The 10,000-nt window shown below is 50.9% G+C and overlaps 2 non-coding genes and 1 pseudogene across 2 annotated transcripts; all 3 read right to left on the bottom strand.

The window, feature by feature from the left end:
* LOC123723436 overlaps positions 1-5,457 on the bottom strand; it is a 7,990-nt pseudogene extending 2,533 nt beyond the window's left edge.
* A 541-nt stretch (positions 5,458-5,998) lies between these two features.
* Positions 5,999-6,155, bottom strand: LOC123723427. Its single transcript, XR_006756751.1, has one exon. It is a non-coding gene; the product is annotated as a 5.8S ribosomal RNA (ribosomal RNA).
* Positions 6,156-6,508: 353 nt separating this feature from the next.
* Positions 6,509-8,412, bottom strand: LOC123723423. Its single transcript, XR_006756747.1, has one exon. It is a non-coding gene; the product is annotated as a small subunit ribosomal RNA (ribosomal RNA).
* Positions 8,413-10,000: the final 1,588 nt, after the last annotated feature.

The raw sequence follows: 10,000 nt of genomic DNA, 5'->3' as shown, positions 1-10,000 counted from the left end.
AGATATTGCCTAGCACAAGGCCGTGCAAAAACCTCGGAATAAGGTGCCCCCTCACAATTTCGAGCCGCTGCTGCGGTTTGAGGGGTGCCTTAGTGATATTATTTAAGGCGTTTTTGATGTCGTGCTCTAACGTCACGCATCCAGAAACCTGAAAGTCCACGCCGAGATAGCGCCAACGTTCAGTGCAAGATATCTGCGGCAACCACATCCGACCGACCTTAAAGGTCTTCTCGGTCACGTAGTGGTGCTTCTTGCGCTTCCCGTCGGGTACCATCGATAAAACGGAGCTCTTTTTATGGTTGATCATAAGGCCCATCGTCGACGCCACCTCGAAAACACGATCGATGGATTCCTGCAACCCTACCTTTGAGCCTGCAAGCAGGACTAGGTCATCAGCGTAGGCAAGGGCGGAGACACGCTCCGTCTCAAGCCTGTAGCCTACCTCTGACGGTAGAGAGGCAAGAATGACGTCCATCGCCATGTTAAACAGGATGGGCGACAATGGGTCCCCCTGGCGAACTCCACGGCCCACATGAGCAGGTGTGCTCGACTTTCCGTCAACCACTAAGGTAGTGGTTGCCGTTTCGTACAGTCGGCAGATGTAATCACAGAATGGCACGGGCAGCCCCCGAGCCCGAAGTAGCCCGACCAGCGCCTTGTGGGACACTGTGTCGAACGCCTTCGAGAAATCGAGGACCGCCACGTGACATTCTCTTAACTTTTTCCTGCAATCCCCTAGTACTGCGTCCAGCACGGCGGAATTCTCCAACGTGCCGTCGGCGCGGACGAATCCACGCTGTCGTACATCGGGGGGGCAGCAGTCCAACAGTCTTTTCGCCAGGACAGAGTGCATGTGCCTGAGCGGTATCGACGCGATCGAAATCGGCCGATATTCGCCCGGGCCAGCAGGAGCGTCCGTTTTCGGCACAAAGACCGTTCGGCACTGCCGCAGGGGTTCCGGGATTTCGCCAGCGGACAACCAAGAGTTGAATATTTCCGCCTTTAGGTCCCAGGGAACTTGGCGCCACTCTTCCGGGCGGATACCGTCCGGACCAGGCGCCGTCTGCCAATCGAAGCAGGAGGCCTTCAACTCATCAGAGGTGAAGGGCCTCCACAGCGCGGAGTAATCACGCTCGCCCCCGTCCCGCTCTGCACGCCGCAGGGCGCGCAGAGCTCCCGGTGTGGGCCCAGTCGCATCGGACACACGCTCTAGAACTGGTCTCCAGTAGGATTCCAGTTGTTCGAGCGTGTGCCCCACACGCCTGTGCGCTCCATCAATCACTTCGGCTGCTGCCCGACTTTTGGACTTACGATAGAGTTCCTGGACTCTCGCGTACTCTATTCTCCTCCGTTTCCGGCTGGACAGTCTAGCAGAGGCATTGTTGGTGTCATAGTCAAGGTTAATATTGATGCGGAAGCGCTTCGCGCTTTTGGCGCCCAGCCCATAGCGCGCTTTCCTCGCCGCGGCCACCGATAGGAGGTCCTCGATGAGTCGAGACGCGCATGGTGTACCTGGGATGCCAGGATTCACGGCAGGCGGCGTTCTGGTTGGCGATGCTTGCGGCTGGACGGATGACTCGGCACTCTCAGTTTCCATAACCGGCTGTAACGAATCCCTGCTCTGTCTACCGCCCCAGGAAGGTGGTCTGAACTCATCCCGGCACCTTTGTACCAGGCTCCGATAGTCCCCACCCCGACGTTTTCCTTTGATTGCTTCGAGGGTCCTGTCGAACCCCGTCAAGCAATTGAGCAGGTCTACATTCGTACAGCGGCCGGTCTCCTCGAGCAACCTTGCCTCCGTACGCGCCATCAAAAGCACCTCCTCTTCGCGCCACCTACGCTTCACCGACGCGGGAGCAGCTTCCGCATTCATCTCTAACGGGTGGGCACGACGTTTGTGAACTCCCAAACCCGTTTTGGTGCTGAACTTGCGTTCACACACCGGACACGTCCAATCGACCACCGGTCCCGAGGCCGAGGCCCCGGTTCGAGTGGCCGGAGAATGGGCCAAGCTCCCCGACTCCTGTGGGAGGTCGGGGTGACCAGATAAAATTTCTCTTATACTGTTCATTGCTTGAATAAAGTACCCATTGACGGTCGGGGTGCAAGCCCTTCCGCCGGGAGCGCCCGTCGCTTTCGTTCGTCCCAACCGAAGCAAGCGACTAGACTTAGGTCGGCCACCACACGACAAAAGCCGATTCGGTGAGACCCTTTGGGACTATTCGAGGTTTGACCCTCGAACCTCGCACGGGTTCCGTCCCCTAGACAAGGAACGTTGCGCATACCGAATCCGAAGACCCAGCAAACCCGCTCACAAGCCGGACCACCCCGCCCTCCCACTCACCCAAGCGCCAGAACGGCGCCCAAGTGTCGGTATTAACGGGTCGGAGTGATGGAAATCACGCGTTTCGCCCCGCGAATTAAAGGAATGTACCAACGGGACTTCGAACCCCGCATCAGCCAACTCCAGGGTCACTGCTTTAGGTACTTCCCCTCCTCCCGTATTAGTCATGAGCAGCGTCGCCGCGTGCAGGCTAGGGGTAGGAGTTGAATCTCGAGTGCCAGCGTACTAAAGCAGTACTGCACACCCGAGATCCCCTTGATGGCAAGTTGTGTTCGCGTATTGAATTGACTGGACAAAATGGCTGGCTATTGACCAGTCAACCCATCCACGCAGTTACAACCTGCCAGGAGCTTCCAGTCGCACCTCTACCCGTTAGGGCCTTAAGAGAGTCATAGTTACTCCCGCCGTTTACCCGCGCTTGCTTGAATTTCTTCACGTTGACATTCAGAGCACTGGGCAGAAATCACATTGCGTCAACACCCGCTAGGGCCATCGCAATGCTTTGTTTTAATTAGACAGTCGGATTCCCCTTGTCCGTGCCAGTTCTGAGCTGACCGTTGAACGGCGGTCGTACAGGAGCGCGCCGATCGCGCACGAAGCGAAACCGACGCGACCTTACGGCTAGGAAGATCCGCGGAAGGCCGGAACGCGGGTCCGGATTCAGCCCACACGCCCCGAGGGACGCACGAGCATCGACCAGGCCCGGCACCGGCCGCATCCGCTTCCCGTCCAAACCCGACACGCCCCGGTCCTCAGAGCCAATCCTTCTCCCGAAGTTACGGATCCAATTTGCCGACTTCCCTTACCTACATTGTTCAATTGCCAGAGGCTGTTCACCTTGGAGACCTGCTGCGGATATGGGTACGAACCGGCGCGACATCTCCACGTACATCCCTCACCTGAATTTTCAAGGTCCGCAGAGAGTATCCGGACACCGCCGCAAATGCGGTGCTCTTCGCGTTCCGAACCATATCTCCCTTCTATAGGATTCCATGGAACTCGAACGCTCAGGCAGAAAAGAAAACTCTTCCCGGACCCCTCGGCGGCGTCTTCAGGCCACTTTGGGTTACCCCGTCGAACACTCGCTGTTTATAAGCGAGGGAACGATTATTGAAACGGTTCCGCTGCCGGGTTCCGGAATAGGAACCGGATTCCCTTTCGCTCAAAGGGCGTTATTTATCATAATTATATAATATAAATAAACACGCCACATCGACATAAGATCTCTCCTTGAGCTTAGGATCGACTGACTCGCGAGCAACTACTGTTCACGCGAAACCCTTCTCCACGTCAGTCCTCCAGGGCCTCGCTGGAGTATTTGCTACTACCACCAAGATCTGCACCGACGGAGGCTCCAGGCGGGCTCTCGCCCAGACCCTTCTGCGCTCTCCGCCGCGCACGTCCTACTCGTTACGGCATAATGACGACGACTTTTTAAGGGTCGTCGCGCTGGCACGTAACGGTAGTGTATAGGCAAAACGCTTCAGCGCCATCCATTTTCAGGGCTGGTTGCTTCGGCAGGTGAGTCGTTGCACACTCCTTAGCGGATTCCGACTTCCATGGCCACCGTCCTGCTGTCATGAGCGACCAACGCCTTTCATGGTGTCCCATGAGCGTTTTTTAGGCGCCTTAACACTACGTTTGGTTCATCCCACAGCGCCAGTTCTGCTTACCAAAATTGGCCCACTTGGCACCGTCATCAGATCTCCGGCTTCATCGTTCGAGTAAGCCGGAGTTCTCACCCATTTAAAGTTTGAGAATAGGTTGAGGATGATTTCTCCCCAATGCCTCTAATCATTCGCTTTACCGGATGAAACTGTTTATTTCTCAGAATGCCAGCTATCCTGAGGGAAACTTCGGAGGGAACCAGCTACTAGATGGTTCGATTAGTCTTTCGCCCCTATACCCAGTTCCGACGATCGATTTGCACGTCAGAATCGCTACGGTCCTCCATCAGGGTTTCCCCTGACTTCGACCTGACCAGGCATAGTTCACCATCTTTCGGGTCCCAGCATCTCTGCTCAGAGCGCGCCTACATTCACGGATTGGAAACGAGACGCCTCGGGAGTGCGAGAGATCGATCGAACGACCAAAGCTCCATCCTCCCTGAGCGCGCGACAAGCGCGCGCCTTCACTTTCGTTACGCCTTTCAGTTTAAACATAACTCAATGACTCGCACACATGCTAGACTCCTTGGTCCGTGTTTCAAGACGGGTCCTGCGAGTGCCCGAAACTGAATCATCGCAGACTGAGACGCGCACGGTCCGAGACTGCACGGCGGCGACAACAGACGCGCCGCACCGATGTCCGCACAACGGCAGGACCTCGATAATACGACGTTATCTTGCGTCGGGCCGGACGCGCTTTTGTTTAAAATGCGCGTGCGCGATTCGTGTCTTCTACCGTCCGACGGCCGGTCGGCAAAACCGTCACGGTCCAAACGCCTTACCCTTTGACAGGTAAAGACGATTGGGCTCCCGAACGGCGCTTAGACCGACATCGAACGGGTCGCGATGCATTACTAAGAGAGAAGTGCACGCCGTCCGCGAACGTCGACGCTGCCGGCCCGTGAAGCCCGCTATCCCCTTTGACAGGGACGGACGCCTCATCAGAGCGTGGCAGCGTACGCCGCGGATTGACGATGAATCTCTCCGTTCGTTCATTCGAGTTTCGCAGGTTTACCCCTGAACGGTTTCACGTACTCTTGAACTCTCTCTTCAAAGTTCTTTTCAACTTTCCCTCACGGTACTTGTTCGCTATCGGTCTCGCGGTAATATTTAGCCTTAGATGGAGTTTACCACCCACTTAGGGCTGCACTCTCAAGCAACCCGACTCTTAGGAGTGTCCCTCTCGCCGCCGCCCTCCGTCGCTACGGGCCTGGCACCCTCTACGGGAAAACGGCCCCGTTCAAGACGAACTTGGACAGGAGTATCGACGACGAGAAAGCGGAACCTCCCGAACACCACATCTCCCGCGTTCGATACGACCGCGGGATTCAGTGCTGGGCTCGTTCCTGTTCGCTCGCCGCTACTAAGGAAATCCTTGTTAGTTTCTTTTCCTCCGCTTACTAATATGCTTAAATTCGGCGGGTGATCCTCCCTGATCTGAGGCCAACGATAAAAATCGAGGCAGACGCGATATCCGTCAGCTCAACGACGCTCCGCTGCCGTGTTTTCACACACAGCAACGTCGCATCGATGCGCTCTTCGGACGTCGTGTCCGCCTACATTATATATAATATACACACTCACACGCACGCACACACATGCGAAAACACGCACACGTCGACACAAATATATTATATATTATATATATACATAACACGAAACGGGGTTTATTACGTCACCGTGTGCGAAGACGCGCATGCCCTCTGTCGATTTTTTACGTCGAAGAGTCGCGCGTCCCCGGGACGCCCCCGATCGTATATATATACTTACATACGTAGGTATATATCGTATATATATAACGTGTATATAACATATATACGCGTATCGATGCGATCGGTTTCCGCTCGTATGGTGGTGTAATATGTGTCTGAGAGGTTATATTTAAACGGACCCATATATATATACACATTGCGTGAATATGTATAAAATAAGAGAACCGTCAATTGTTCGCTATGAGTGAACAGTGTGATTTTTATATTTTAACAGCCGGCCCTCAGACAGGAGTGGTCCTGGATATTTCTCCACGGACCGCAATGTGCGTTCGAAATGTCGATGTTCAAATGTGTCCTGCAGTTCACACTATGACGCGCAGTTAACTGCGTTCTTCATCGACCCGCGAGCCAAGTGATCCACCGTCCAGGGTAATTGTTTTACATATTTTGATATATGTATGTATATAAAAAAAAATAAAAAATAAAAAAAAATATCTTAGAAGGCGAACGAACACGCGAAGGGAGCGCGCGCGCGCGCGTTATACACACACGCGCGCGCCACCACGACGACGACATAGCGTTCGCACTTTCTAATACCGGTGTGTATTTTTCTGTTTGTTTTTGTATAGCGCCCACCATTATCGGACCGGAACTGGGAGATGACACACAACAACCGGATTAGTGTCACACAACTCCCTCTTTTGTCGCCCCGTTTGGTGTGCCCCGATGGGCGCTCTCTCTTTTGTGGATTATTATTCGTAATATATGAGTAATACGTAATACGTTAATGATCCTTCCGCAGGTTCCCCTACGGAAACCTTGTTACGACTTTTACTTCCTCTAAATGATCAAGTTTGGTCAACTTCCCAGCGACGCCGACGGCCGTTAAGCCACCGCGTGTCGGTCCGAAGACCTCACTAAATCATTCAATCGGTAGTAGCGACGGGCGGTGTGTACAAAGGGCAGGGACGTAATCAACGCGAGCTTATGACTCGCGCTTACTAGGAATTCCTCGTTTATGGGGGATAATTGCAAACCCCAATCCCCAGCACGAAGGAGTTTCAACGGGTTGCCCGGGCCTCTAGGCCAGGGAGAACATGCTGATTCCTTCAGTGTAGCGCGCGTGCGGCCCAGGACATCTAAGGGCATCACAGACCTGTTATTGCTCAATCTCGTGCGGCTCGAAGCCGCCGGTCCCTCTAAGAAGAATTTTAATACGTCGCCAGTGAGTTGCGCGACCGAAGCCACGCACACATAAATGACGACGCCTATTTAGCAGGCTAGAGTCTCGTTCGTTACCGGAATTAACCAGACAAATCGCTCCACCAACTAAGAACGGCCATGCACCACCACCCACCGAATCAAGAAAGAGCTGTTAATCTGTCAATCCTTCCGGTGTCCGGGCCTGGTGAGATTTCCCGTGTTGAGTCAAATTAAGCCGCAGGCTCCACTCCTGGTGGTGCCCTTCCGTCAATTCCTTTAAGTTTCAGCTTTGCAACCATACTCCCCCCGGAGTCCAAAATCTTTGGTTTCCCGGAAGCTGCCCGCCGAGCCATAGTAGTAACGTCGGCGGATCGCTAGATGACATATTTACGGTTAGAACTAGGGCGGTATCTAATCGCCTTCGAACCTCTAACTTTCGTTCTTGATTGATGAAAACACCTTTGGCAAATGCTTTCGCTGATGTTCGTCTTGCGACGATCCAAGAATTTCACCTCTAACGTCGCAATACGAATGCCCCCAGTTATCCCTATTAATCATTACCTCGGAGTTCTGAAAACCAACAAAATAGAACCGAGATCATATTCTATTATTCCATGCACGAAATATTCAAGCACAATTTTGAGCCCGCTTTGAGCACTCTAATTTGTTCAAAGTAAAATTGTCGGCCCATCTCGACACTCACCGAAGAGCACCGCGATAGGATTTTGATATTGAACCGCCGTATTACCGACGGCTCACCGACGATATGCTCCGCAGACGTGTCAGTATCACCGCGGATGCGGTGCACCGACAGCGCGGCGCACAAATGCAACTACGAGCTTTTTAACCGCAACAATTTTAGTATACGCTATTGGAGCTGGAGTTACCGCGGCTGCTGGCACCAGACTTGCCCTCCAATTGTTCCTCGTTAAAATATTTAAAGTGTACTCATTCCGATTACGAGGCCTCGTAAGAGTCCCGTATCGTTATTTTTCGTCACTACCTCCCCGTGCCGGGAGTGGGTAATTTGCGCGCCTGCTGCCTTCCTTGGATGTGGTAGCCGTTTCTCAGGCTCCCTCTCCGGAATCGAACCCTGATTCCCCGTTACCCGTGACAACCATGGTAGTCGCAGAAACTACCATCGAAAGTTGATAAGGCAGACATTTGAAAGATGCGTCGCCGGTGCTGGACCATGCGATCGGCAAAAGTTATCCAGATTCATCAAAATTAACGACTTCGGACGCGAGGCCCTCCGTCGATTGGTTTTGATCTAATAAAAGCACTCATCCCATCACTGGTCAGAGTTCTGATTGCATGTATTAGCTCTAGAATTACCACAGTTATCCAAGTAACCGAGGTAAGATCTAAGGAACCAAAACTGATATATTGAGCCATTCGCGGTATCGCCTTAATACGGCTTGCACTGAGACATGCATGGCTTAATCTTTGAGACAAGCATATAACTACTGGCAGGATCAACCAGGGAGCTGACACAAACACGCCGCATACAACGCGCACAACACGCACAACTCGACGATGCGAAAACGTTAAACGTTTAAACGCATCGATGGTTTTTGCTGTTTTGCTGCTGCTGCCTGCCTGCTGCAGTCAGTCGGTGGTGGTCATTTTTCTTCTTTACACTACACTACTACACTACACAATACACTACTACTGTGTATGGTGTGTGTGGTGCGGTGCTAGTGAACGGACAAAAAGCGCGTTCGATTCATGTGAATGTTCAACAACGAGACATTTTCGATACTTCACACTGTGTAAATAAATTTGATTCTCTCTCTTTATCGAGGAAAAAATATCGACATCAGTCCGGTTTCGGAGAGATCGAAAATACCTTTTTATAAATGCTACTACCACTACTAATACTACTACTACTACTACTAACTACACACTACTACTGATCTATATAAAATAGAATCAAAAGTAATATATATGTAATATAATAATAATATAATAATGATAGTTGGAAAAAAAAATACACCGTCCCTCGAAGTCGCCGCAGCGGCATTGAGCGACTGTTCGATCTCTCCGGTGGAGGAGACCGAACAAGCTCAACGCGACACACGCGACGACACGAGGCGACGAGAATTCACGGGTCGATCTGGTGCGTTAACGACGCTGCGAAATCTACACGCGCGCCGAACACAAATCGCCACTTCTTTTATAACAGACTCTATTATAAACGTCCTGCCGCATTCATAAACGGGAACGTAGTCTGACACAGTTTATGCGTGTGTGGTGATATTTCGTTGTGTGGTGTGTGTCGTCGGTCGTCGTCGTCGTCGTCGCGTGTTTTTGCTGTGTAAAAATATTAAAACAACAAACACAACACTACTATTTTTATTAATAAAAAAATAGTTGCGCGTTTATTTTTTAATACTCTATACACTACACACAAACTCTACAAATTTTACTTTGTAAAAATCAAACGCCAACAGCAGACACACCACACAACACAACTCTACAAACACCACACACTGTTTCATTACATCACTGACAGACGCCTCTCGCATCCAGTCTACAATAGTAGCAATGATGGTGACATGTCAACCACGCATCATTAAACAATGGGGTGTTCACGTATTGGCGTATACCACAATTGACGTGACACCGGAAAGTGTTTACACGTATTGTTGTTATTATTGTTATTATCAATATTTTTTGTGTTTTATTATTATTATTATTATTATTATTATTTTTTTTTTTTTTTTTTTTTTTTTAAATCCAGAACAGAATCATCGCTTACTAGTAAGCTAAGTAAGTATTAAAACGAATATATAGTCAGTTTATATTTTGTTGTTGTTGCATGCAGTTATAAAGTTAATAAGAACCGAAACGAAACATTTTTCATCATTATTAAGTTGACTATGAGGGAAGCTACTCGTATGTATGTCTAATGCGGTGTCATTTTCCTCGTCTGTCTGCTGCACGTGCACCGGCAGTGTCATACATACATACATACATACATACATACATACATACATACATACATACATACATACATACATAAATACATACATACATACATACATAGTCATTCATATGTAGGATATCTTTTA

The sequence above is a fragment of the Papilio machaon genome, chromosome W (genome assembly GCF_912999745.1).
Source record: "Papilio machaon chromosome W, ilPapMach1.1, whole genome shotgun sequence".
Taxonomy (NCBI): Eukaryota; Metazoa; Arthropoda; class Insecta; order Lepidoptera; family Papilionidae; genus Papilio; species Papilio machaon.
The sequence above is the reverse complement of the archived record's forward strand: the minus strand, read 5'-3'. Positions and strand labels throughout refer to the sequence as shown.